General features: G+C 42.4%; 1 long non-coding RNA gene across 1 annotated transcript in view; it reads right to left on the reverse strand.

Moving 5' to 3' along the window:
* Window positions 1-4,416: 4,416 nt before the first annotated feature.
* The window catches only part of LOC144497360 (uncharacterized), a 28,677-nt gene continuing 6,647 nt past the window's right edge, over window positions 4,417-26,446 (reverse strand). Inside the window, exons 2-4 of the long non-coding RNA XR_013498536.1 lie at window positions 23,419-23,658; window positions 16,026-16,067; window positions 4,417-5,338 (exon numbers count right to left, since the gene is read on the reverse strand). This is a non-coding gene — a long non-coding RNA (uncharacterized LOC144497360). The remainder of the gene's footprint in view (window positions 5,339-16,025; window positions 16,068-23,418; window positions 23,659-26,446) is intronic.

The raw sequence follows: 26,446 nt of genomic DNA on the forward strand, positions 1-26,446 counted from the left end.
TCACTGACTGCCAATCAGAAAAGACCCATTTATGCCAACTCTTTGTTTCCTATCTGTTAACCAGCTTTCTATCCATCTCAAGACATTACCTGCAATCCCATGTGCTTTAACTTTACCTAGTAGTCTGTTATGTGAGACCTTGTCAAAAGCTTTCTGAAAGTCTAAATAAACCATATCCACTGATTCAACTCTACTAGTTACATCCTCAAAGAATGCCAATAAATTCGTCAAGCATGATTTCCCTTTTGTAAATCCATGCTGACTTTGTCTGATTATACCATTGCATTTCAAATGCTGAGTTATGAAATCCTTGATAATGGCCTCTAGCAACTTCCCCAGTACCGATGTTAGCCTCACTGGTCTATAGTTCCTTGTTTTCTCTCTACCTCCATTTTTGAATAGAGGGTTTACTTTAGCTTGCTTCCAATCTGTAAGAACCAGTCTCGAGTCCAAAGAATTTTGGAAATAACCACCAATTGTTCTATTATTTCCAGTGCCATTCCCTTAAGTACTCTGGGATGAGGTCCTGGAGATTTAGCCACCTTCAATCCCATCAATTTCCCCAAAACCATTTCTCTACTAATGCTGATTTCCTTCAGCTCCTCACTAAAACTTGCTTCTCTCGGAACACAGTGCACAGGTCTGTGATTCCCCTCTGTGCATTCCTTGTAAGTACTCCTGCTCTATCAGAGAATCTGATCATGGGACCAGCCCAAATATCTCATGGGCTTTAAAGATTTTCCTTGAGAATAAATGGTTGGAAATTTGCATGGAGCTGTTCATGCTTTAGGTTGTAATGTTTCAGTTAGTGTGGCAGAAAGGACAGCAATTTTATGGCCATTGCAAGGGAGAAAATCACCAATGTAAAGGATGTTTTTATCCAATTTTCTTGAGGGTAAAGTGAAGGACCAGTTTTAAAACAGGCTGCTGACTGGCTATTGCCTGTTTTAAGCTACCACCCGTTTGAATTTAACCCCGTTGACTCTTGGCCGCTAACTGTCATCTTGTAGCTCAATCAAATGGCCCTTCTTCATGTCTGAGCTGAAACAGTGAATGCAAACGAGCTATTCCAACACTGGGCCATACCCCAGCTGAGTCACCTGAGGTCCCTGTGTACCATTTCCAGCAGAACCTTTTTGGTTGTGGTCAGAGTTAGAATCTGTTGTTTTTTCAGTAGGTAGCAAGTAGCTTTTTTTGACCAAGCAACTTTTATGGATCCACTGGAATTTTGAAAGCCTAATCCAATAAAAATTACAAGGGAAAAGCCATGTCGAAAAGTTCAGAAAACTAAACTCTTCTTGCAGCCTGCTGCCGATTTCTGGAGATCAAATTGGTACCTCAAGGAACTACCCCATATGGTTTACAGGAGTGTGACAGGGATTATGGCATTGTGGTCCAAATCCATGAAATTATCCCATTTCAAAGGACAATTAACGTGTTATGATGTATATATTGACTTTCAGGTAGATACAAAGAACTTCAATGGAAAGTTGAATATAATCAAACCTAGTCAGCATGGTTTTATGAAAGGTAAGTCATGCTTGACAATTTTGCTCATATTCTTTAAGGATGTAACAGGGAGAATAGATAGAGGGAAACCTGTAGATTTATGTATTTAGATTTCCAAAAGGCATTTGACAAGGTGCCACCTAAGAGAGTGGTGCATAAAGTAAAAGCCCATGGAATTAGAGGAAGTATGTTAGCATGGATTGAAAATTGCCTGTCACATAGAAAACAGAGTTGAAATAAATGGGTCCTTTTCAGAATGGAAAGGTGTAACTAATGGAGTACCACAGGGATCAGTTCTTGGCCCGCAAATGTTCACTATTTACATAAATGACCTGGAGGAAGGAACAGAATGTAATGTTTCCAAATTTGCCTATGATACGAAGATAGGTGGAAGGTCAGGTTATGATCAGGATATTGTGATTCTCGAATATATAGATAGATTGGGTGATGAGGTGAAAACCTGGCAAATGGAGTTTAATGTAGGGAAGCGTGAGGTATGCGCTTTGACAGGAGGAATCAAAAGGCAGATTATTATCTAAGTGGAGAGAAAACTGAGGTGTGTAGAAATTTCTTCTTGCAGGTGAGTGAAGTACAGAGGGATCTATGTGTTCTAGTGCATGAATCACAGAAAGCTAGCAAGCAGGTCCAACAAGTAGTTAAGAAGGCAAATGGCATTTTGGCCTTTATTGCAAAGGGATTAGAGTTTAAAAATAGGGAAGTTTTGTTGCAATTATACAAGGTGTTGGTGAGGCCTCACCTGGAATACTGTTTACAGTTTTGGTCCCCTTACCTTAGAAAGTCTAGGGTAACATTGGAGGCAGTCCAAAGGAGATCAACCAGATTTATTCCTGGGATGAGAGGGTTGTCCTATCAAGAGAGGCTAAATAGTCTGGGTCTGTATTCCTTGGAATTAAGAGTGAAGGGGTGACCTTATTCAAACATATAAGATCCTGGGGGTGCTTGACAGGGTAGGTGGTGAGATACTTTCACTAGTGGGAGAGTCTTGAACAAAGACACTTAGCCATAAGATAAAGGGCCACTCATTTAAAACTGAGGTGTGTAGAAATTTCTTCTTGCAGAGGGTGGTGAATCTCTGGCATTCTCTACCCCAAAGGGTGGTGGAAGCTGGATCATTAGAGGTATTTAAAGTGGAGGTGGATAAATATTTGATAGCTCGAGGAATAGGGGGCTATGGGGAAATGGCACAGAAAAGGAGTTGAGGCCGGTATAGATCAGGCATGATCGTATTAAATGGTGGTCAGCCTTGAAGGGCCTGGTAGCCTGTTGCTGTTTCTATTTCTTGTGTGTGTTCAATTTACTACACAAATTTAATCTTGCGTATCAGAGCCAATGCAAAAACAACCCGCCATTCCAGAAATTGTGGCAAAAATAAATTATATTTTGTTCAAGCATTTTGCATGTTCAAGATTATCTGGCCTAATTTAAATGTTTTTCCAACAATGTCTTTGTTTTGTTGCATTTGAATTTGTCACTCCAGCTAAGGAGGATAGTGCTTTAAGAATATCTGCTCCAAACAGTTAAGGACAGGATCAGGCTCAGCTATAATGAAGGTTACCAACTCTGGTTGTACAGATCCTGGAATTGGCCATCCACCTTCAGCAACCCTACATTCCTTCCATTGTCACTTAACCTGTTCATACTCGCAGCATGTGAATGGATTCTATTACGTGATTGGATAATTATTGGCAGTTGGTCAAACAGTCTTTTTTCCATGGCGAGTATTTTAAGAACTAAGAAACAAAGGTGTTCAGAGAAACTTAAAGACACCAGTAAGCATTACTTCTTTCATCCTCTATGATTTTTCTCCTGGGTTGCCCATAGCCATGACCTAGAGATTAATCTGTAATTCCTGGAGACTCTTGGGCAATCCTGGAGGGGTTGGCAACCCTCACTCTGACACGAGCTGTGCAGACTTATAGGTGACAAATCATTATTGATATGATATGCCCAGAAGGCTGCTGATGGCTGTAGAACTGTATCCCAGTAACATCCCGTGCAGTGAGGCAAGGACTAGGTTGCATAACAAGTCCTGGCTCTCTAATGATACGGGTGAACTTTAAGCAATATGGAATGAGTGAACCAGCTTATCTCTTCACCAACAAACCGCTCACTCGGAAATGCTACTGAAGGGTTCAAAAGATTACAGAAGGAAGCTTCATCAAAAACAGTACAGTATCAGTGTGATGACGGAAGCCAGGCTAAAAGAGCTGTGTTAAGGAGTTCTGAGAAATACCAGTAGATAAAGCTTGTGCCAGGTGTCAACTAGCTCCACAAATATATCAAGGTTTGTTTTCATTTGATTCTCTTCTGTTCCAAGTGACCCTGTCATGTTTACACAGAAAACAGCCTCAAACATTGTGTGGATACTAACAGTGTAGCCGTTAATGGTTTATTATTTGAATTTGGCATCTGGCCACTTTTGATAAAGTTGACCCGATTGCACAAAGGCAAGTTGCCATGGTTGCAATAAGAGAAAATGTTTATGGTGAAATTCTGATACTGTACTTAGCAGTTCCGTCAATAATTCTCAGTTCAGCTGCTCGTTGACTAACATTGCTGTGGTGGTCCTGGAAGACAAGACAATGCCAAACTCCTCAGGAAAATCATATCCAACTCAGTCAGAACAATTTGCTACTTTTAAAATAAATGAGAGGAAGAAACTATTTAGCTATTCTCTTTACTTTAAACAGAAACTGAAAGACAACTTAATTTATTAACAGAGGCTCAAAAGTTATTGATTTTAAAAAAAGGTAAAGTTGCCATAATCCCAGATGAGCATAGGCTGCTCGCTCCTTTGAGGTGGAAAGCTGATTGGTGGAGATTTATGATGTGGAGATGCTGGTGGTGGACTGGGGTAAACACAGTAAGAAGTCTAACACCACCAGGTTAAAGTCCAACAGGTTTATTTGGTAGCAAAAGCCACTAGCTTTCGGAACAGGCTGTCCCTTCGTCAGGTGGGTGGGAGTTCTGATCACAAACAGGGCACAAAGACACAAACTCAATTTACATGAATAATGATTGGAATGTGAGTCTTGACAGCTAATCAAGTCTTAAAGGTACAGACAATGTGAGTGGAGAGAGCATTAAGCACAGGTTAAAGAGATGTGTATTGTCTCCAGACAGGACAGCTAGTGAGATTTTGCACATCCAGACAGGTTGTGGGGGTTACAGATAGTGTGACATGAATCCAATATCCCGGTTGAGGTCGTCCTCATGTGTGCAGAACCTGGCTATCAGTCTCTGCTCAGTGATTCTGCGCTGTCGTGTGTCATGAAGGCCATCTTGGAGAACGCTTACCCAGAGATCAGAGGCTGGAGATTTAGCCAAGGATCATCACACCTTTGCAAATAACCTCAGCCACTACGGGAATTAACCCATGATGTTGACATCACTCTGCATCATGAACCAGTTACCAAGCCAACTGAGTTAACCGATTTCCCTAATAGTTGGCCTTCCATTGAGAGATTTGGTTTTATTTGTTAGTTTTGTATTTTCTAGTTCTGAAGAGGCTGCTCCAGGTGGGATCTTGTTTTGTGGATCCTTCGTTACGCTTCAGTTCCTTGGGTCCAGTGTTGTTCTTTATCTGTAATACTGTAGCATATAACATACAACCCTAATCCCAGCAAAAACACATATTCTTCTCCAGATGGGTTCAGCGATGCGGAGAATGTTTGGAGAAGCTTAGCCACTTACTCTTCTCTTCTGCCTGGACTTCCTGAAGCCACATCTAATGCCCAGATTTTCAGGTTTTGGGATTTATAATTAGGATGTGTTCTGTTCAGTGACATTAGTAACTTCATACATTCAGCTGAAAGTAATTAGATATTAAATATTAATATTTACATAGATTACATTAAATATACAGAAACAGGCCCATCAATCCATCCTAGCATTTATGCTCCACTCGAGCCTCTTCTCATCCTTCCTTCCCTATTTCTATCAGCATAATCTTCTATTCCCCTCTCCCTCATGCTTATTTAGCTTTCCCTTGAACATATTTGTACAATTCACCTTCGCTACTCCCTGTTGCAGCAAGTTCCACAATCTTATCACTCTATGGTAAAGAAGTTTTTTCTGAATTCCCTATTTGATTTCTTGTCACTGTCTTATATTTATGGCCTCTCCTATTGCTTTTCCCCTCAAGTGAAAACATCTGTCCACTCTTTCGTCATTTGAAATGCCTCGATTCAACAGAAAAGAGACCCACCTGTTCATTCTTCCCTAATAGATATAATATCATAGTTCTTGGTTTCATCCTTATGAATCATTTTTTGCACCTGCCTCCGTGCCTTTATATCCTTTTTATGATATGGCGACCATACTTGTGTAGTGTGCTCCAAGTGTGGCCTTGCCAGGTTTTGATACAAGTTTAACATATTTGTCGAGAGGTAAACCCTCATGTTTGATTTGCGTTTGTTATGGCCTTATTGACCTGTGTCACCATTTGTAGTGATTTATATCTTCATACCCGGAGATCCCTTTGTTCCTGTACACCATTTTGATTCTCATTTTCTCAGTAATATATGATCTCCCTATTTTTCTGACCAAACTGTCTACAGCACCAATTTTGTCTAAAGTACGCGGGTCAGATTTTAACTTCAACAACTCAGTTAGCCCAGTAATGTCACCAATGTAGTTTCTCTGTTGCTAAGTGGAAAGAACCCATGTTGAATTGAACTTTGCATGCCTGAAGGTCCCGGGTTCAATCCCTGACCTCTGCACTCCTGAACTGAGAAGGGGCAATATTAGCCAGAGTACCTGCTCATATCCAGGGAAAATGCAGATGTCAGGCGAGAAGAGAATGAAGTCAGGTTATTATGCCACTTGCACTTAAACAGCTGCCAATGCTCAGTGACAAAGCTACTGCGCAATGGAAGATTGTCTGGGGCAAGGTGACAGAGATCAGAAGTGCTTGCAAAATTGCATCTCATGCTGAGTCAGTATCTTCAATCAGAGGAGAGAAAATTTGAAAATACAGAACTATTTTTGGAACGGAAAAATGATTTTGCCAATTAAGCGGTACAGTAAATTTAATTTGCAACATTGTATTTTATGTTGCAATTTCAGTTAAATTGATTGAAACAGATGGAAAGCTAAAATTGGAACGTATTAGTCATAATATTTGGGGTTAGCTTTCTGGTTAAGTTTTAGTGCCTGTAAGCTTTATGTAAATCATTGCCAATATGCATGAAATACATGTGTTTTTTAAAGTTGACATGCTCGCTTTGTAATCAATTGTATGCAAAGAGGTGAGACTCAGAGGAATGGCTATGCAGGGAACTCGATTGGGATGTGTGTGAAATGTAATTTATGTCGGTGTTGGATCCCCTCCTGCTTAGAGGAAGCACACATGCACAAAGTGTTGGAAAGTTGAGTCTCTGCAGTAGACGGTCACTGTGTTCAAGCAGTAAGTAGTGTGTTCACTGTGTTCAAGCAAATTTCGTAACATCAGCTAGAATTGCAATCTTCGAAGAGACAGGGTTGGGTTCTAATTGCCTCGGAAACCAGAGAGGAAGGCAGTTACGCCGGAGCTGGAAACTTATCTAATCATTTGCCATCTTGATCAGGCTGGCTACAACTTCAAATTATAGCTGATAAAGATACTTGTTCAAGCCAGCAGGGTCTTATTTTAATATGTTGATCTAAGCCAACGAGGTGCCATTTTTATCTGAAGCTGGAGTGAGACAAGGTCCATGTCAAATAAGGATTCTTGAAAGGAAGGCATTAAAAATGCAAAGTGCTGGACTTCTAATGCACTATAATTCTGTCAAGATAATGGCATGATGTGGAGATGCCGCGTTGGACTGGGGTAAACACAGTAAGGAGTTTAACAACACCAGGTTAAAGTCCAACAGGTTTATTTGGTAGCAAAAGCCATACAAGCTTTCGGAGCTCCAAGCCCCTTCTTCGGGTGAGTAGGAATTCTGTTCACAAACAGGGCAGATAAAGACACAGACTCAATTTACATGAATAATGGTTGGAATGCGAATACTTACAGCTAATCAAGTCTTTAAGATACAAACAACGTGAGTGGAGAGAGCATCAAGACAGGCTAAAAAGATGTGTATTGTCTCCAGACAAGACAGCCAGTGAAACTCTGCAGGTCCAGGCAAGCTGTGGGGGTTACAAATAGTGTGACATGAACCCAATATCCCGGTTGAGGCCGTCCTCGTGTGTGTGGAACTTGGCTATCAGTTTCTGCTCAGCGACTCTGCGCCGTCGTGTGTCGTGAAGGCCACCTTGGGTTCATGTCACACTATTTGTAACCCCCACAGCTTGCCTGGACCTGCAGAGTTTCACTGGCTGTCTTGTCTGGAGACAATACACATCTTTTTAGCCTGTCTTGATGCTCTCTCCACTCACGTTGTTTGTATCTTAAAGACTTGATTAGCTGTAAGTATTCGCATTCCAACTATTATTCATGTAAATTGAGTCTGTGTCTTTATATGCCCTGTTTGTGAGCAGAATTCCCACTCACCTGAAGAAGGGGCTTGGAGCTCCGAAAGCTTGTGTGGCTTTTGCTACCAAATAAACCTGTTGGACTTTAACCTGGTGTTGTTAAACTTCTTACTGAAGATAATGGCACCCAGCCAGTTACACCCCACCAGATACTCAGAACCCCCTGTGAAGGATTAAATAACCCCATGCCCTATTGGTTTCTACTATCTAAAAATATGTCAAAATGTTTCTGAGATGAAAGATCCAAAAACTGATTAGTTGGTCTACAACAAAGACTGCAAGGCATGTTAACCGAATACCTTCCCAGGTATATACAAACAGGAGGTTTAAGAACTGGTCTTGCAAAGCCAGAGAGAAAGTCAGGTGGGAAAGAACTGCTTAAAAAGAGCAGTGAGCAATCCAGCAAAGTGCAGTACCTGAACTTCAACTTCAGGAAACCATCTCACCTCAGCCGCAATGTTCAACAAAAATATGCTTCGCGGACAAGCAAAAGGATTTAATCATGTATTCTATTAACTTTTAATTCGTTTCTCATTTTCTTACTTCCGATCTGTGCGTGTGTTGTTACATCTGTATTGGGGGGGGGGGGGGGGGGGGGGGGCGGGGGGTGTCACCGCAGTGTATTTCTCGTTGCCGGAGGCGGCACGCCATTCGTCGGTGGTTGGTTCTTCGGGTCTTGTCGCTTTTAATAGGAGTTCTCATTGATTACACCCCAGACCATCGGGAAACCCGCAACGGGAGTACACCGTCAGTGGGACCAGATGATCCATTCAGCCTGAATAGCTGGAAAATTCCTGGCCTTTTTTTTGTGGGTTTAGTAACTAATAAATTTACTCTTTCTTTGAGTCAAGAAAACTTGGTTTGATTGCTTCTTATTATCAAATAAAGAGATTTGGATTGAAAAAAGCATTCATGGGGAAAAATATCTTCAACGCCTTTGTTGCGACCAACTGAGGGGGCTGAAATAAAGGGGAGGCAGTTCACTCCTCCTCAACCATCATAATAATACATTGAACCTCCTAATCTCCCTTAACCTGACCTATGCAGGCACAAAGAGATTAGAGAATTAAAGATATACTTTCATTGTTTTTACATATTACAGTGAAAGCAAGAACATGAATGCAGTTGATAAGAATATGGAAACAATGGAGAAAGCAAACTGTGGAAAAATAATTAGCTCTGAAAATGATTAGCAGCCGGAAGTGGATAGCTCTTGGGTTCTGATGACATGTGGCTTAGGCTTTTGAAAGAAATCAGAGAAGAGATACAGAAGCCAGTCTTTCAGCCTTCTTTATATAATATCTTGGATCAAGAAGGAAAAAAAATGTTACACTGTAACTATAGACCAATTAACCTAATATCAATTATGGAAAAATTGCTGAGGGAAAATTAGGAAGCGTTTAAAGATGCATCAGATAAGTGAGGACAGTATGCTTGGATTTCTTAAAGGCAGGTTATGTTTGACACATATCATTTTTAAAAAAAATTAATGATAGGAAAGATAGGGGGAGGCGATGGCCTAATTGTATTATCGCTAGACTATTAATCCAGAAACTCAGCTAACACTCTGTGGAACCAGGTTCGAATCCCGCCACGGCAGATGATGGAATTTGAATTCAGTAAAAAATATCTGGAATTAAGAATCGACTGATGACCATGGAACCATTGTCAATTGTAGGAGAAACCCATCTGGTTCACTAATGTCCCTTTCGGAAAAGAAATCTGCCATCCTTACCTGGTCTGGCTTTCATGTGACTCCAGAGCCACAGTAATGTGGTTGACTTTCAACTGCCCTCTGAACAAGAGCAACTAGGGATGGGCAATAAATGCTGTAAGAAGTCTCACAACACCAGGTTAAAGTCCAACAGGTTTATTTGGTAGCAAATACCATAAGCTTTCGGAGCACTGCTCCTTCGTCAGATGGAGTGGAAATGTGCTCTCAAACAGTGCACAGACACAGAAATCAAGTTACAGAATATTAATTAGAATGCGAATCTCTACAGCCAGCCAGGTCTTAAAGGTACAGACAATGTGGGTGGAGGGAGCATTCAACACAGGGTAAAGAGATGTGTATTGTCTCCAGACAGAACAGCTAGTGAGATTCTGCAAGACCAGGGGGAAAAGCTGTGGGGGTTACTGATAATGTGACATAAATCCAACATCCCGGTTTAGGCCATCCTCATGTGTGCTCAGTTTCTGCTCAGCGTCTCTGCGCTGTCGTGTGTCGTGAAGGCCGCCTTGGAGAACGCTTACCTGAAGATCCAAGGCTGAATGCCCATGACTGCTGAAGTGCTCCCCCACAGGAAGAGAACAGTCTTGCCTGGTGATTGTCGAGCGGTATTCATTCATCCGTTGTCTGGTGATTTCAATGGCCAGCTCCCCACCATAAACCATGTATGCAAAATCCGTGTCCTGCCCCCAATCCTGCCTCTGCTGGCCAGCCAGCGACACCCAGGTTCCACAAGTGAATAAAAAAAACATAATCCAGTGGAATTAGGATTTTCAGAAGATATTCAATAATGTGTTTTGCCAGAGCTTGTTAGAAATCTTTAGGAATGTGGTATAAAAGAAAGTAACAGCATGGGTAGAAAGGTGATAGGTAAGAAATGTGGCATTGGGAAAGATAGATATTGCTCAGATTGGAGAAGGGCCAGTAATGGAATATCCCAGGGGTCAGTGCCAGCTCCATTTTTGTTCTCTGTACGCAATGATGGTTTTTGAATGTATTTATAGGCAATATAATCTCAACATTTGCTGAAGAGACAAATGTACAAAGTTTTGCAAAGAGTTAGGAGGACTGTAAAAGTCTTCACGGGCATAGTTGAATGGATAGATAGTGCTAAATATGATTTAATATAGGCAAGTATAAAATTATGCATTTTGGAAGAAAAAGCAAGGGCTGAGAGAATGACATTTTCTGAAAAAAAATGTCCAGCTGGCCAAACCAAATGCAAGAATTGAAGCCATATTCCCATTCCCTGCTCTCTCCGATCCCATTCCTACCTTCTTTGAAAGTTGGTAAGAGGTGACAGCACCTATGTACCAGCAGCATCTGCCAATGATTCCAGATTCATAGTGTTACAAATTCTAAAGTACAAACAGCATCTAACGGAGCTTAGTGTGATTATATATGTTAAATATTTGCATAGCTAAGGCTCAAATTTGCATCAGGATGGAGAGGCTAGCGTTCATAATGAAAATAGTGGAAATGCCTGAAAATTTGAAGCCCTTTCCCCGAACACAGCACTTCCTGTTCTTGCAGAGGCAGGATTGGGGGCAGGACACGGATTTTGCATACATGGTTTATGGTGGGGAGCTGGCCATTGAAATCAGCAGCTGCCTCCATTCAAGTGGGATTTAGTTAAGCCAGGACTGTGAAACACAAGAGAATAGCCCGACTACTAGAGAGGGGGCTATACCGGACCTAGTACTGGGGAATGAGCCCGGTCAGGTCTTCAAAGTTTCGGTAGGGGAACATGTGGCAAATAGAGACCACAATTCTGTTAGCTTTGGGATAGTGATGGAAAAGGATGAGTGGTGTCCCAAGGATAAGGTGTTGGATTGGGGGAAGGCTAACTTTAGTGGGATTAGGCAGAAATTGGCAGCTGTTGATTGGGAGAGGCTGTTTGAGGGTAAATCCACATCTGGCATGTGGGAGTCTTTTAAGGAACAGTTGTTAGGGCTGCAGGATAGGCATGTGCCTGTAAAAAAGGATAGGAAGGGTAGGATTCGAGAACCGTGGATAACCAGGGAAATTGAGGGATTGGTCAAAAAGAAAAGAGGCGTATGTTAGGTCCAGGCAGCTAAAAACGGAGGGAGCTCTGGAGGAATACAAAGAAAGTAGGAAATAACTCAAACGAGGAATTAGAAGGGCAAAAAGGGGTCACGAAATGTCCTTGGCAGACAGGATTAAGGAGAATCCCAAGTCATTTTATTCATACGCTAGGAACAAAGGGTTGTCAGGGAAAAAATCGGACCTCTCAGGGACAAAAGTGGGGACTTATGCTTGGAGCCCAAAGAAGTAGGGGAGATCCTAAATGAATACTTTGCGTCGGTATTCACAAAGGAGAGGGATGCGTTGACTGGGAGTGTCTCGGAGGGGAGTGTTGACCCGTAAGAGAAAATCTCCATTACAAGGGAGGAAGTGTTAGGTTTTTTAGGGAATATAAAGACTGACAAATCCCCAGGGCCTGATGGAATCTATCCAAGGCTGCTCAGGGAGACGAGAGACTAAATCGCTGGGCCTCTGACGCAAATCTTTGTCTCGTCACTGGACACAGGTGAGGTCCCAGAGGATTGGAGGATAGCTAATGTGGTCCCGTTATTTAAGAAGGGTAGGACGGATAACCCGGGAAATTATAGGCCGGTGAGCTTGACGTCCGTGGTAGGGAAGTTGTTGGAGAGGATTCTTAGAGATAGGATGTATGCGCATTTAGAAAGGAATAAACTCATTAACGATAGTCAGCATGGTTTTGTGAGAGGGATGTCATGCCTCACTAACCTGGTGGAGTTTTTTGAAGTGACTAGAATGGTTGACGAGGGAAGGGCCGTGGATGTTGTCTATATGGACTTTAGTAAAGCGTTTGAAAAAGTCCCTCATGGTAGGTTGGTGCAAAAGGTTGGATCTCATAGGATAAAGGGGGAGGTGGCTAGATGGGTGGAGAACTGGCTTGGTCACAGAAGACAGAGGGTGGTAGTGGAAGGGTCTTTTTCCGGCTGGATGCCTGTGACTAGTGGTGTTCCGCAGGGCTCTGTATTGGGACCTCTGCTGTTCGTGATTTATATAAATGATCTGGAAGAAGGTGTAACTGGGGTGATCAGTAAGTTTGCGGACGACACGAAAATGGCTGGACTTGCAGATAATGAGGAACATTGTCAGAGGATACAGCAGGATATAGACAGGCTGGAAATGTGGGCAAAGAAATGGCAGATGGAGTTCAATCCAGATAAATGCGAAGTGATGCATTTTGGTAGAACTAATGTAGGGGGGAGCTATACGATAAATGGCAGAACCATAAAGGGTGTAGATACGCAGAGGGACCTGGGTGTGCAAGTCCACAGATCCTTGAAGGTGACGTCACAGGTGGAGAAGCTAGTGAATAAGGCATATGGCATGCTTGCCTTTATAAGACGGGGCATAGAGTATAAAAGTTGGGGTCTGATGTTGCAGTTGTATAGAACGTTGGTTCGGCGCATTTGGAATACTGCGTCCAGTTCTGGTCGCCACACTACCAGAAGGACGTGGAGGCTTTAGAGAGAGTGCACAGGAAGTTTACCAGGATGTTGCCTGGTATGGAGGGGCTTAGTTATGAGGAGAGATTGGGTAAACTGGGGTTGTTCTCACTGGAAAGACGGAGGACGAGGGGTGACCTAATAGAGGTGTATAAAATTATGAAAGGCATAGACAGGGTGAACGGTGGGAGGCTTTTTCCCAGGTCGGTGGTTACGTTCACGAGGGGTCATAGGTTCAAGGTGAGGGGGGGGGGGGGGGGGGGGAGGTTTAACACGGATATCAGAAGATCGTATTTTACACAGAGGGTGGTGGGGGCCTGGAATGCGCTGCTGGGCAAGGTGGTGGAGGCGGACACACTGGGAACGTTTAAGACTTATCTAGATAGCCACATGAACGGAGTGGGAATGGAGGGATACAAAAGAATGGTCTAGTTTGGACTAGGGAGCGGCGCGGGCTTGGAGGGCCGAAGGGCCTGTTCCTGTGCTGTATTGTTCTTTGTTCTTTAATGCAAATTACACCAGGTGAGAGCTGGTCTGAAATTGGTGGATTTGTTTGTACAGTCAGGGTTTGTTTGGACAGTCAGGATACCCCTTTGGATCTGGTCCCGGGACACCGATGGGAAAGAGAAAGTGCCCTTTGGTTGAGGTCAAGTGCCCTTTGGAAATGTTAAAACTAGGCATAAATGGCTGCAAAAAGTGCCTAAACTCATTAACTGTCAAGTTCATTGGAACTGTCAACAGACCAGTCAAAATCAACTGTCAAAATGGTCAGAAGCATCCATCAAAGGGAGCTGTCAAATTGTCATGGTATTTCAAAGTCTTTCCCCTTAAAATCTTTGAAAAACATATCTGGAGTGTTGCAAACAAAGGTTGCTTGCTATCTCGCGCCATCTGTTGCTGTAAACCTGAAGACTTCCATTAATGGATTGGTGCTGCGTGACTGGTTTCACAACTATATGAGGTGAGATAGCATGGCAGGTGTAAGGGCAAAGGGTGGGGTGGGGCATGGGTTTGCATCAGGTGGCATAGGGTTATAAAGGGCCATGGGAGTGGGTGGGGGCATAGGTTGGCATGGAGGGTATGAGGAGTTAAGGGGGCATGAGGTGGCATGATTTTGCATGTGGCAACCCATGGGGCATGGGGATTGCGTAGGGAGGAGTTGAGGGGGTGAGGGCTAGAGGGATGTTTCATGTTTTAATCTTTAGTTTTAAGCTTTGGACACAGTGCTAGCATCCAGGTTTTCTGCCCAGCCTGCCCCTGCATCTGTCATCCTCATCAGTTCTTCCTTTTCACCCACTCCAAACTTCTAATCCAGCCTGCTCCCCTTCCCTGGGATCTAAAATCTGACATCCAGGCGAACGGAGCTGGGGATTCTCCAGTCTTTGTGCACCTGAGCTTGGAGAGAAAATCTGGGCCTTTTAAGTGTGTGGACTATATTTGAAGAAGGGATTATCAGGCTATAATTCTAATATTTAGGGAATCGTAGAATTCCCTAAATGGGCCATCCAGCCAATCGAGTCTGCACTGACTCTCTGACAGAGCATCTCACCCAGGCCCTATCCCTGAAACCCCATATATTTCACTCACTAGTCCCCCAAACCATACATTTTGGGACACTAAAAGGCAATTTAGCATGGCCAATGTACCTAACCTGAACATCTTAAGATATGGGAGGAATCCCATGCAGAGACAGGGAGAATGCGCAAACTCCACACTGACAGTCATCCAAGGCCAGAATTGAACCTGGGTCCCTGGCACTGTGAGGCAGCAGTGCTAACCACTGTGCCACCATGCCACCCTAATTTTAGAAGTTTTAGAATAATTTTCAATGTCACCTGAGTGAACCCCGATCGCTGCCACAAACCTCTGACCTCATCCAGGCTAGGATTCTCCAGTGCCGCTGAAGTGAATGGAGTTTTGGCTGAGCGCCAAATTCTCCATTCTCGCTGGCAGTGGGACTACTACAGATGAGATTGGAGAATCTCGCCCACATCTTTCTTTTAGGGGTAGGAAATTCCTTATTTGGCTACTGCATCCTGATTACCCGGACATGTGAAGGAGATCAAGATATTCTATCTAAAAGTTGAGATGCACAGACTACAACTGATTATTGTCCTAAGAATTTGTACGTTTATGTGATTTGCTGCTGATACGTCAATGTCCAAACAATAGCATTCATGATGGAAAAGGAAGAAAACCCTCTGGTCAATCTCTGTGCTTTTTTAAGTCAGCTGATCTCAGGCAGGACACTGATTGTGGTACCAAAATTGTTTCCATTGCCCCTGGGCAAGAACAAGAGGGAAATCTTTTCTCAGCCCCCAATCTGAGCACTTTACAATCACAGAAACCCTACAATGCAGAAGGAGGCCATTCGACCCATCGAGCCTGCACTGACCACAATCCCACCCAGGCCCTATCCCCGTAATCCCATGCATTTGCCCTAGCTAGTCCCCCTGACACTAAGGGGCAATTTAGCATGGCCAATCCACCTAACCCGCACATCTTTGGTCTGTGAGAGGAAACTGGAGCACCTAGAGGAAACCGTCACAGACACGGGGAGAATGTGCAAACTCCACACAGTGACCCAAGCCAGGAATCGAACCCAGGTCCTTGGCACTGTGAGGCAGCAGTGCTAACCACTGTGCCACCGTGCCGCCCTGGTGGGACGTGTGATAAGGAGAGATTTTATTTAGTTGTGGTGCTCTCTATGATTAAATTGTTCACCACCACAATTTAGATTCACCCATTGGAGAAACACTTCGAAAAAGGTTGTTGGAGAACTGCTGGTCCTTTACGATATTCACCTTGCAAGAGTCAGACCTTCCATCAGGGGAGGGGAGGGAGCTCTGAAAACAAATTTTAAAAAAGGAAAAGAGTCAGTAAGACTGGCAGTTATCCACTTGCATATTGTTTCTGGGCTCAAATACAAATGATTCCTATCTGAACAAAGTCTCCAGTTCACAGATAAAGCCAACTTGGATTTGATCCCAGAAAAGATCAGGTCCAAGTGGGCAGTGAGAGCACAGGATGAACCGAGAGCAGTGTTTTAAGTGCTTTTGCTTGGAACTGTCACCGATACATCATAATGATTTACTGGCCAGTAATGCGATGATAGGCTGTTCCTATCACTCCTGCTGGCTAATAGCTTTAACCCATTGAGGACCATAGTAACATATACAAGGATGCAGAATCTAAGAGTGCTGCACAAAAAAACACACAATAAATTAGGAGAGTGTGGCTGTCCCTTGCACAAGAGCCGATTTTAATTGGGTTTAATTTGATGCTTTAGCTGTAAATTGAGGTCAGTGATGGCCTCAAAATGAGTCGTAAGCTTACCAATCTCTTAACATCTGCATTCTGGTTTCTTCCATTTTCAAAGAAAGCAGCTTCCCTGCTTTGAGGTCCTGTGATGTAGTGGTTAATATTCCTGTACCTCTGAGACAGGAGCCCCAAGTTTGAGCCCCATTTCATGACCTGATGGCCAAGGAAGGTGTATTCATGGCTTGACCAAGAAGGCTGATTGTCAACCTGTAAATCCTTCCAATACATTTATGGCAGGCGGTATAAGAGCGGGAGAGTTCTTGGCTCGCCAGAATAGTGTGGCAGTTGCAGCACACGAGCATTAGCACAAGCTCTTGACACGGGCTCCATGGCAGCTGTACTCCTTGCTTTGGGAGGCTGCTCGAGACTTGATCGTTAAGGTCGGTGCATTCAGACTCTGGCCAAACAGGTTGATTATCAGCTTGAAAATCCTTCCAACACATTCTATGGCAGGCGCTAAGAGGGGAGAGATTCCCGATTGTTCATGTCATCAAAAGAAAGTTGGAGCCTCCACCATAGCTCCAGACCACAGCATGCATATAAAAGTACATGTCACTGTCGCAACGCGGGCTCCGAGTGATATGTAATACACTACCACCACTCCCTGTTTTGGTCATGTGTCCCTTTTAATATGCAAATCATGGCCCCATGATGTACGTAACATCACGTTTACCATTTTGCAATGGAACTGAGCGCACGATGGGCTATACACTCCCTGATCAGTTTTACCGACAATACAATAAAAGTCCCACTAGATTGTGTTAGTTACATTTGTGGAACCAGGAAGAGCAGCTGGGGTGCTCGATAAGAGTCTGACCTGATAAGGATGATCTGGGCTGCTGCCCCCCAAGGCTGTTCTCTTGCTATGATCATAAACCAAGTCCAAATAGAGTCACAAAGTCATAGAGGTCTACAGCACAGAAAAAGGCCTTTTGGCCCATCACGCCTCTGCCAGTCAAAAATAGCCACCTAACTATTCTAATCCCATTTTCCAGCACTTGGCCCAGAGCTTTCTATGGCTTGGCATTGCAAGTGCACATCTAAATACAACTTATGAGGGTCTCTGCCTCTGTCACCCTTTCAGGCAGAGAGTTCCAGATCCTCACCATCCTCTGGGGGAAAATGTTTTTCCTCACATCCCCGCTAAATCCCCTCTGCCTTACCTCAAATCTATGCCCCCTGGTCATTGATCGATCTACTAAGGGGAGAAGTTTTTTCCTGTCTACTCTATCAATGCCCCTCATAATATTATACATCTCAATCAGCCCCCCCCCCCTCTCTCTTCTGCTCCAAGGAAAACAGCTTCAGTCTATCCAATCTCTCCATATAACTAAAACACTCCTGCCCAGGCAACATCCTGGTAAATCACCTCTATACCCTTTCCAGTCCTATCACATTCCTTCTATAATGTGGATTCCAGAACTGCAAACAATACTTTAGCTGTGGCTGGACTAAAATTTTATATAGTTCCAGCATAACCTCCCTGCTCTTAAACTGTATGCCTCAGCTAATAAAGGCACCTACCCTCCTACCTTAAGGAGCTGGGCGTAGGTCTCTCTGATCCTCAGTGCTTCCCAGGATCCTGCTGTTTATCATGTATTCACTTGCCTTGCTTGTTCTGTCCAAGTGCATCATCTCACACTTAACCGGATTGAATTCCATTTGCCACTGAGCAGCCGTCTATATCCCCCTGTAATCTAAGGCTATGCTCTTCACTAGTTACCACCCTACCGATTTTAGTATCATCCGCGAACATACTGATCAACCTTCTTACATTCAAGTCTAAATCATTTATACAAACCACAAACAGCAAGGGTCCCAACACTGATCCATGCGGGATCCCACTGGACACAAGGTCCCAGTCAGAAAAACACCCCTCGCCATCACCCTCAGCTCCCTGCCACTCAACCAATTCTGGATCCAATTTGCCAAATGTCCTTGGATCCCATCGGCTCTTACCTTTGCTATCAGTCTCCCATGCGGGACCTTGTCAAAAGCCTTGCTGAAGTCCAAGCAGACTACGTCAAATATATTGCCTTCATTTAGGCACCTAGTCACTGGGGATGGCCAGCAGATTATCAAAATAAACTCATTGGCATCTTTCATGTGGGTGAATCCCATCTGAAAGACACTGCCAACGCCATTGGGAAACACTCCTGTTTTCCCACCAGAGTGGGCACTTAGGGGAATTTCACAGTAACTTCATTGCAGTGTTAATGTAAGCCTTATTTGTGACTAATAAATAAACTTTACTTTAGCTTCAAAATGGGAGAGTTCGGCCCTTAAAGTTTTTTGGTTAGCTTTGTTCACACGACAACTTAACGCCATTCAGTGGTCAGGGGGACATGCAGTGCCCTGTTTATGGAGCGCATGACAGAGCGGCACAGTTCAGACAGCAACCTTTGGCTATTGCTCCTTATCGGAAGTTGCTCCACCATTTACACATTAATAACAACAAGTACCATATACCTCAGTGTTATTTTGATAGTAAAATCCAGTTGCAGAAATATAAAACGCTCCATCTCCAATCAGTTTAAAGCATTGATTTGTTAAAATTAACCAACCAAATTCTGAGACTCATTTACTGTAATCATCAAGGTCTGTTTTTAACCTTTATTGATTATTGGGGTTAGACCAGTAAAGCTCTGCTGGTTAATTCTATGAAGGCCACAGGGAGCTGAAGGACATTTCTCCAGAGTCAAGTCACGCACATGTGATTATTGTTAACATCTGTAATTATAATCTGCCAGTTGTAAACTCTGCCACCAGTTTGTTTATATTGTAAAAAAGGGCAATGGCCTATCCAGAATTAGAGTTAAAATTTAAATGTAAACAACTAATAATAGAGATCCTTATCTGAGGGCAGTCCCAATTTGGTCTAATTGATCCAGTGTATATCTATATCCACACAGAGCAAAGTAGTTTGGAATGTTCTGGCTGAATAAATCATGGGGAGAAAGGTAAAACACTTAGCTCTCCCATCCAAAGAATTCGATGAGGACAATCCACTGGTAATGAAATGCATATAAATTGCACCCACAGTATGGAAAAGCAGCAACAAGGCACACTATTTTTCTCAGACATTTAGATTATTGAACCTTTTCTAATGATTCACTGCTGTTAGGATTTTGCTGCTGTGAGCTTAAAATGCCAATTCTGCTGAATAGGGTATTACTCTGGTGAAGAAAACCGCCTCCAAGACCACTGTCTTTATTTCTTTTCCAGTATTTACCATGTTATTCCTTCCAGCTGTACCTCCTGTACTTTAAAGCATTTGCTTTTAATAAGTATTGGGCTTTTTTTTCCCTTGTCGGTACGTTTTTATAGTTAACAAGGCAAAGAATGTCAACGTGGAGTAAACAACATTCCGCTACTTCTGGCACCAAATGTGTCAGTGTCAAACCATTGCAGGTCAAGTTAGATGCGAGGTTCCCACCATCCTGCACCAGCAATTCTTCTCTTAACTCCAATCTTAGAGAAACATTTCCTGTTCTTGTGGATCGCTTCTCTCTCCGCACCAGCCATTCTGGTGGCCTCACTGACTGAACAAAACTGAAAATTTAATGTCACTTGTGAAGACTTGTTGACAGTTTTGTGATGTTAATTCACACCCACTAAAAACTGAATAGACACTAATTGCTTAAAAGTATTAAATTAATACGAGTCTGTCTATCAGTGGGTTTACATGTGTATTTATGGTAAGTGCTTCAGTTTTACTGCACTGAATCTGTTTACTCACCACTGGCCTTTGTCGACCCGATTCATCGCCGTTCTAGTTTTGCTCTTCTAAGTATTGATTATGTCGCAAAATCTAGCATCTACTGGTTCTAGTATTTTGTTCCCCTTCTAATTGCAAGTGTCTTCTGCTGTACCACAAAAAGAGTAACTGGAAAAATTAGTAACAAGGAGGACTGTTTATCAATCAATAAACTTTGTCAACTTAGCACTTCAATATACATGATGTGTAATTGGAAGCTAAGTCAGTTCTCAGTACAGGCGCTTTAGAAATAAGAGATTGGACCTTCCAGCAGAAACTTTAGGTAGGTCCAGTGTTTGATTTATGAATACTACTTTCTGGACAATTGAATGAGCCCAATGTTTTGAAGGTACCCAGCAATAATGAAATGCTCAGGGCGAACAGTCATAAATGATTTAAGCAACACAGAAATTGGAAGAGGAATGATATAAAAATACCCTTCTACCTATCCACCACCAAAATGAATTGACCCTTAACCTTTTTTAATCAAGGAGTTGAACTTTTGTGCAAGCATTTTTTTTTAAAGTACCGTTTATTTTGTTGTTGTCGTTGATTTTCATGGGAGTGCAAACAGAATAGATGAACCGCAAACTGGGCCATATATTAAAAACTCAATTTTTGAAGCAAGAATAAACAGCAGCAATGGAGCTGGTTTTGAGACTACCATTATCGTATTAACAAGGCCAAATTAGTGACAGTGGCGAGTAAAATGACAGCCTGTTAAAACCATTGAGGTGAATGTTTGCTTATAATAGTGGAGTCTACAAAATGAGGCTACATTTATTTTCACAAGGAAATGATCGTTACTGAAATATGTGGACTTAAATTAAGGGTGAGGAGGAATGCAAATAATTCCAGATCCCCCTCTAACTTCGTCAATGTATAGATTCCGGCTCCCATCTCTTGACACCAGTACCTTTTTTCTGGTACTTTCTTCATGCTAATTGTGAAGGAAGATTTGTACGAGGGAGTCTTACACAGAATGCAAAATGGGGAACTATCTAAATCAATTTTGCTGAATACACTTCTGATTAGCACTGCTGCCTTACAGCGCCAGGGACTCGGGTTCGATTCCCGGCATGGATCACTGTCTGTGTGGAGCCTGCACATTCTCCCCATGTCTGCGTGGGTTTCCTCCGGGTGCTCCGGTTTCCTCCTCTGAAAGATGTGCTGGCTAAGCGCATTGGTCATGCTAAATTCTCCCTCAGTGTACCCAAAAAGGCGCCGGAGTGTGGTGACTAGGGGATTTTCACAGTAACTTCATTGCATTGTTAATGTAAGCCTCCTTGTGACACTAATAAATAAAACTTTACAAAATTTCACTAAGGGTACACTTAAAAACAAAACAAAATTGTCAGGACATTTTGTGCTGGAAGGAGAATTTTAGACTCAATGCTGATTGTTTTGTAATCATTTGTGCTGTAAAATTGTATTTAGTTGCTATAAATACTTTTTGCTATGGGTATTTGCCTCTATGGGGTTTTACAAAGATGTTTATTTAGTTAATATTTTTCTCAGTGTACGTTTTAATGAAATGTTTCACCTGGAATAAATCCTGATTAAAACAAATGGTTAAAAATATTGACTTCTTATTGGCTATTTTAGAGCCAGTGGACAAGAGATTATTTTTAAACCATTCATTTTTAATTACTCTTAGGATCTCTCAGGTTTTTTAAACCCAAGTTTCTTGATTATTTGCTTTCAAGCTAGACAATGCCCTGTTCTATAGGTTTCATGATGTGGAGATGCCGGCGTTGGACTGGGGTAAACACAGTAAGAAGTTTAACAACACCAGGTTAAAGTCCAACAGGTTTAATAAACCTGTTGGACTTTAACCTGGTGTTGTTAAACTTCTTACTATAGGTTTCAAACAGCAATTGATCTTTCTGCTTTGGTTTCTTAATAACAACAACAAATATGAGTGGAGGCTATTCAGCCCATCATGTCCACGTCAGCTTCCTGCAGGAGCAGCTACCCTGCCCTTTTACTTTAGCATTGCAAATTTTCTCTCTTCAGCTAATTCTCTGACAAGGCACAATTGGATCTGCTGCCACCATATTTTCAGGCAGTTTGTTCGGACCCTAGCTACTTGCTCTGTCAAAAAAAATCCTCACGCTGCCTTTGGTTCTTCTATTGATCATCTTTCTTTAGTGTCCTTTAGATGGTTTTTGACTCTTTTTCAGATAAGAACAGTTTTTCTCAATCTACTCTATCTGGAGCCTTCATGATTTTGAACACTTCTATCAAATCCCCTCTCAACTTTCTCTTCCCCAGGGAGAATAACCCCATATTAGCCAATTTCCACATAAATGAAGTAACCTCAGCCCTGGAGCCATTATCATAAATCTTTCCTGCACCTTCTCTAAAGCCTTCCTGTCTTCCTAAATTGTGGTGCTCAGAATTGGACACAAAACTCTAGTTGAAGCCAAACCAATGTTAAAAGTTTGATGCTTTCTTTAACCACACATTGACTGATTACTATTGTTGGTTGATTGAGGGGTAATTTGCAGCTGATTACTGCAAGATTTATGGGAACAATTATAAGAAAATAATTTTTTCCATCAGTCAGATGACAAAAACCACAACAGTGAAATTTTTGAACAAAGAGATGATAGATTATGGCACTGTAATCATTCCCCCACACACATCTTTACATTGTAAAATATATGAGGGTGAATTTAAACTCAGTGCTGGTTTCCAGTTATTTAGGGCAGGACTTTCACTGAACCAGGAAGACATGGATGGCAATGGCCTAGTGGTATTATTGCTAGACTATTAATCCAGAAACTCAGCTATGTTCTCCAGTCCTGGGTTCGAATCCTGTCATGGCAGATGATGGAATTTGAATTCAATAACAAAAATCTGGAATTAAGAATCTGTTGATGACCATGAAACCATTGCCTACTGTTGGAAAACCCCATCTGGTTCACTAATGTTCTTTAGGGAAGGAAATCTGCTGTCCTTACCTGGTGTGGCCTACATGTGACTTCAGAACCACAGCAATGTGGTTGACTCTCAACTGCCCTTGGACAACTATGGATGGGCAACAAATGCTGGCCAACCAGCGATGCCTATGTCCCATGAATGAATCAAAAAAAATGAATAAAAGTTCCACCAACCTTTCAAAATAGTGGCTGAGACCCAATTCCTGCACTCCCCCTCACCACCTGCCAGAATGAAAATCTCTCCTTTGCAGCACTTTCTCCCGAGACTGGGTGGTCCGAGCAGAGAAATTTCCTGACTCTCGTTCCTGCCTCGAGGATGGAAATCCAGTCTTTAGTTTCCCATTCAGTGAAGGCAGCAGGACATTATGGCAATTTTAAAGGCTGGACCATGCCTAAATGCTGCCAGTCCAAATCCTGCTTAGAACACGTGAGAACAAGACACAAAGCAGCAGTTTTAGCAGAAAGTAAATCAGGCACCTGTTGGCTGCCTACTGGCTGCAGAGTAATGTGGTGGGGAGAGGATGGCACTGGAAGGTGGGTCAAATTAGTTAAGGGCAGGGGAGGCATGATCTTCCTGTTGGGACATGAGGGAGAACTCTTGCTACTCCTTGCCTCACAGCAGAAACATTTTGACTTACCTGCTGAGCGTCTTCATCCTTCCCATCAGTTGCTGACTTACTTCAGTCTTGTGAGAGAGCAAGGGCTGCCTCACTTACGCCCGGGCTACAATATCATTGGTGTTCCATTGATAGAATGGGACCCTGATTTACATCAATTCATTCGGCACCTGCGAACTTTAGGCAGTGCCTCATTCTGTTTACTAATATTGGAGACAGTGAGATCTGGGCAGATAAGTATTCTGCTTTCTTTTAACTAGCCAGCAACGAGATTAAAATTACCTCATATGTAGTGATTTTGGGATAAGGATAAAACATTAAGTCCAGCTTGCAGTTACTCTATGCTGCTTTTTTGTGAAAGCTTGAGGATTTTATTCACAACCCGGTGTGGGATGGCATGGTGGCACTGTGGTTAGCACCTCACAGTGCCAGGGACCCAGGTTCGATTCCCAGCTTGGGTCATTGTCTGTGCGGAGTCTACACGTTCTCCCCGTGGCTGCGTGGGTTTCCTCCCACAGTCCGAAAGACGTGCTGGTTAGGTGCATTGGCCATGCTAAATTCTCCCACAGTGTACCCAGACAGGCGCCGGAGTCTGGCGACTAAGGGATTTTCACAGTAACTTCATTGCAGTGTTAATGTAAGCCTACTTGTGACAATAAATAAATCAATAAATAAACTTAAACTTAATGCCTAACCTTAGTTTATACTGCATGACTTATGGAAGAAATACATTTGCACTGTTATAGTTGGAAAAGTGATACAATTTACCTCAATGTGGACTATTGCAAAATAGCAGCCTTCTTGCAATTATTTGACTACTCTCCTGCAGTTTCCTGCAACTTCACTGCAGTGTAATGAAAGCCTACTTTTGACACGAATAAATAAACTTTTAAAAAACTTTAAAGCTTCATACAGTTACCATAAGAGGGAAGTGAATGAGAAAGACTCTGTGTTCGTTAACGAGGAATACAAACAGATCAATCGCATTTTGAGTCAGGGATGTAAGCTGAATTTCTCCACTCCACCAGGGTACTAATATCAGTTCAATTATCACGGGACAAGAATTAGCAGGAAATAAAAAGCAGAAGGAACGTTGTCCCAGGGCAACTATCACAAAGATCCAATTGTGACTAGTTAATTAGTTCAGAATGAAATTGTCCCACCCTCTTGGCCAAAGAATCTACAAGACAAATAAAACTGATCTAAGTGAGGTGAGAGAAAGATGTTATTGATAAATAATGGTAGGAATTTAGATGCAAGGAGCCAGATTTCAATAACGAAATGCCTCACTGGAACTGCAGAAACTTTAGGCAGGTTGAGGTTTACTCTGTTAACAGTGTGAAACATTTTAATGATCGTTCGTGACATCTTGAGATTTCGAAAATTGATTGCATCAAATTTTTACGGTGCCATATTTTTATTATGAAACTGCAGCTGTGTTAAACTTCAATGGATGCTACGCTTCAATAGAAACAATTACTTAAAGCTGTGCACTTTGTCAGAAATAAATGATCAGCTCTGAGGAATCACTGATTTGCCCAGAAATCTCCAGCTAACAAACAGTTTAACATTATTTGAAAGCTTGAAACAGGCCTCGTACAGAGGCACTGGGTCCTGACTTGAAAAATCAATATGTAGATTCTTTGGCATAACCATTCAGATCTGTGATGCATGCAAAATATGTTTGGTTTACAGCAAGTCTGTGCATGTGATGTGTGTCACTTAACATAATCGGATACTGCATTTATAAAGCAAAACCATTTGAACTGGGAGTAAGCCAGTTATGAGCTGATTTGAGAAGCTCTGTAATTGCTTTCAGTGCCTCATAAGCATAAACTGGTTACCAAGTAACCCTATGGCCTACCCTATTTCTTTGCCCCCACCCACAATGGAACCGATGGCCAACTCCCACTGTCTGAGTTCATAGGTGAAGAGGAGTACCAGATTGTAGTTGGTACCAATATCCTTAATAAGCAAGGAAAAACATTGGAACACAGGTGAAGTGGAACTAGCTCCAGAACACATTATGTTCCTGGTGCTGTGGTTAAGATTGTCCTACATTTGACTTTAAGATGGCATCCAGTTTTAGACCAGTTTGCCTATAGACATCCAAAAAGGGTATCAAACATGAAGGGAATAATATCAGGAATATATGCTGCTGGTTAACCACTTCAGCATCTGGCAATGTGGACCAATAAAAGACTGCTCAAGTATCTAATTGTTACATGAAATAACTTGCCCTTTGTTTCTGCGGTTCATAATGCAGAGGCATTGATTTTTGAAGTTGCATTACTGGGGAGAAGGTTAAAAGATATTACACGTGTTAACAATAACCTGAGCAGTATTGCTGATGGAGTTTAAACTATTAGTCTCTCAATCCCAGGAAGATATTAGGAATCTCAAGTTTTGTAAATGGTTGTACTTTAAACTGCCTATTTAATTCAAAGACAGAATGAAGTTGGTTTCCTGAGGATAGCCTGTTAGCATTTCTACCTGGATGCAAGGCTTCACATTGCCATGGAGAGGGGCTTTGAGAGGGAAAGAGTACATAGGAAGCCATTATAAGATTGCATTATAGGTTTTCC

This window comes from Mustelus asterias, chromosome 8 (assembly GCF_964213995.1).
Source record: "Mustelus asterias chromosome 8, sMusAst1.hap1.1, whole genome shotgun sequence".
NCBI classification, from domain to species: Eukaryota; Metazoa; Chordata; class Chondrichthyes; order Carcharhiniformes; family Triakidae; genus Mustelus; species Mustelus asterias.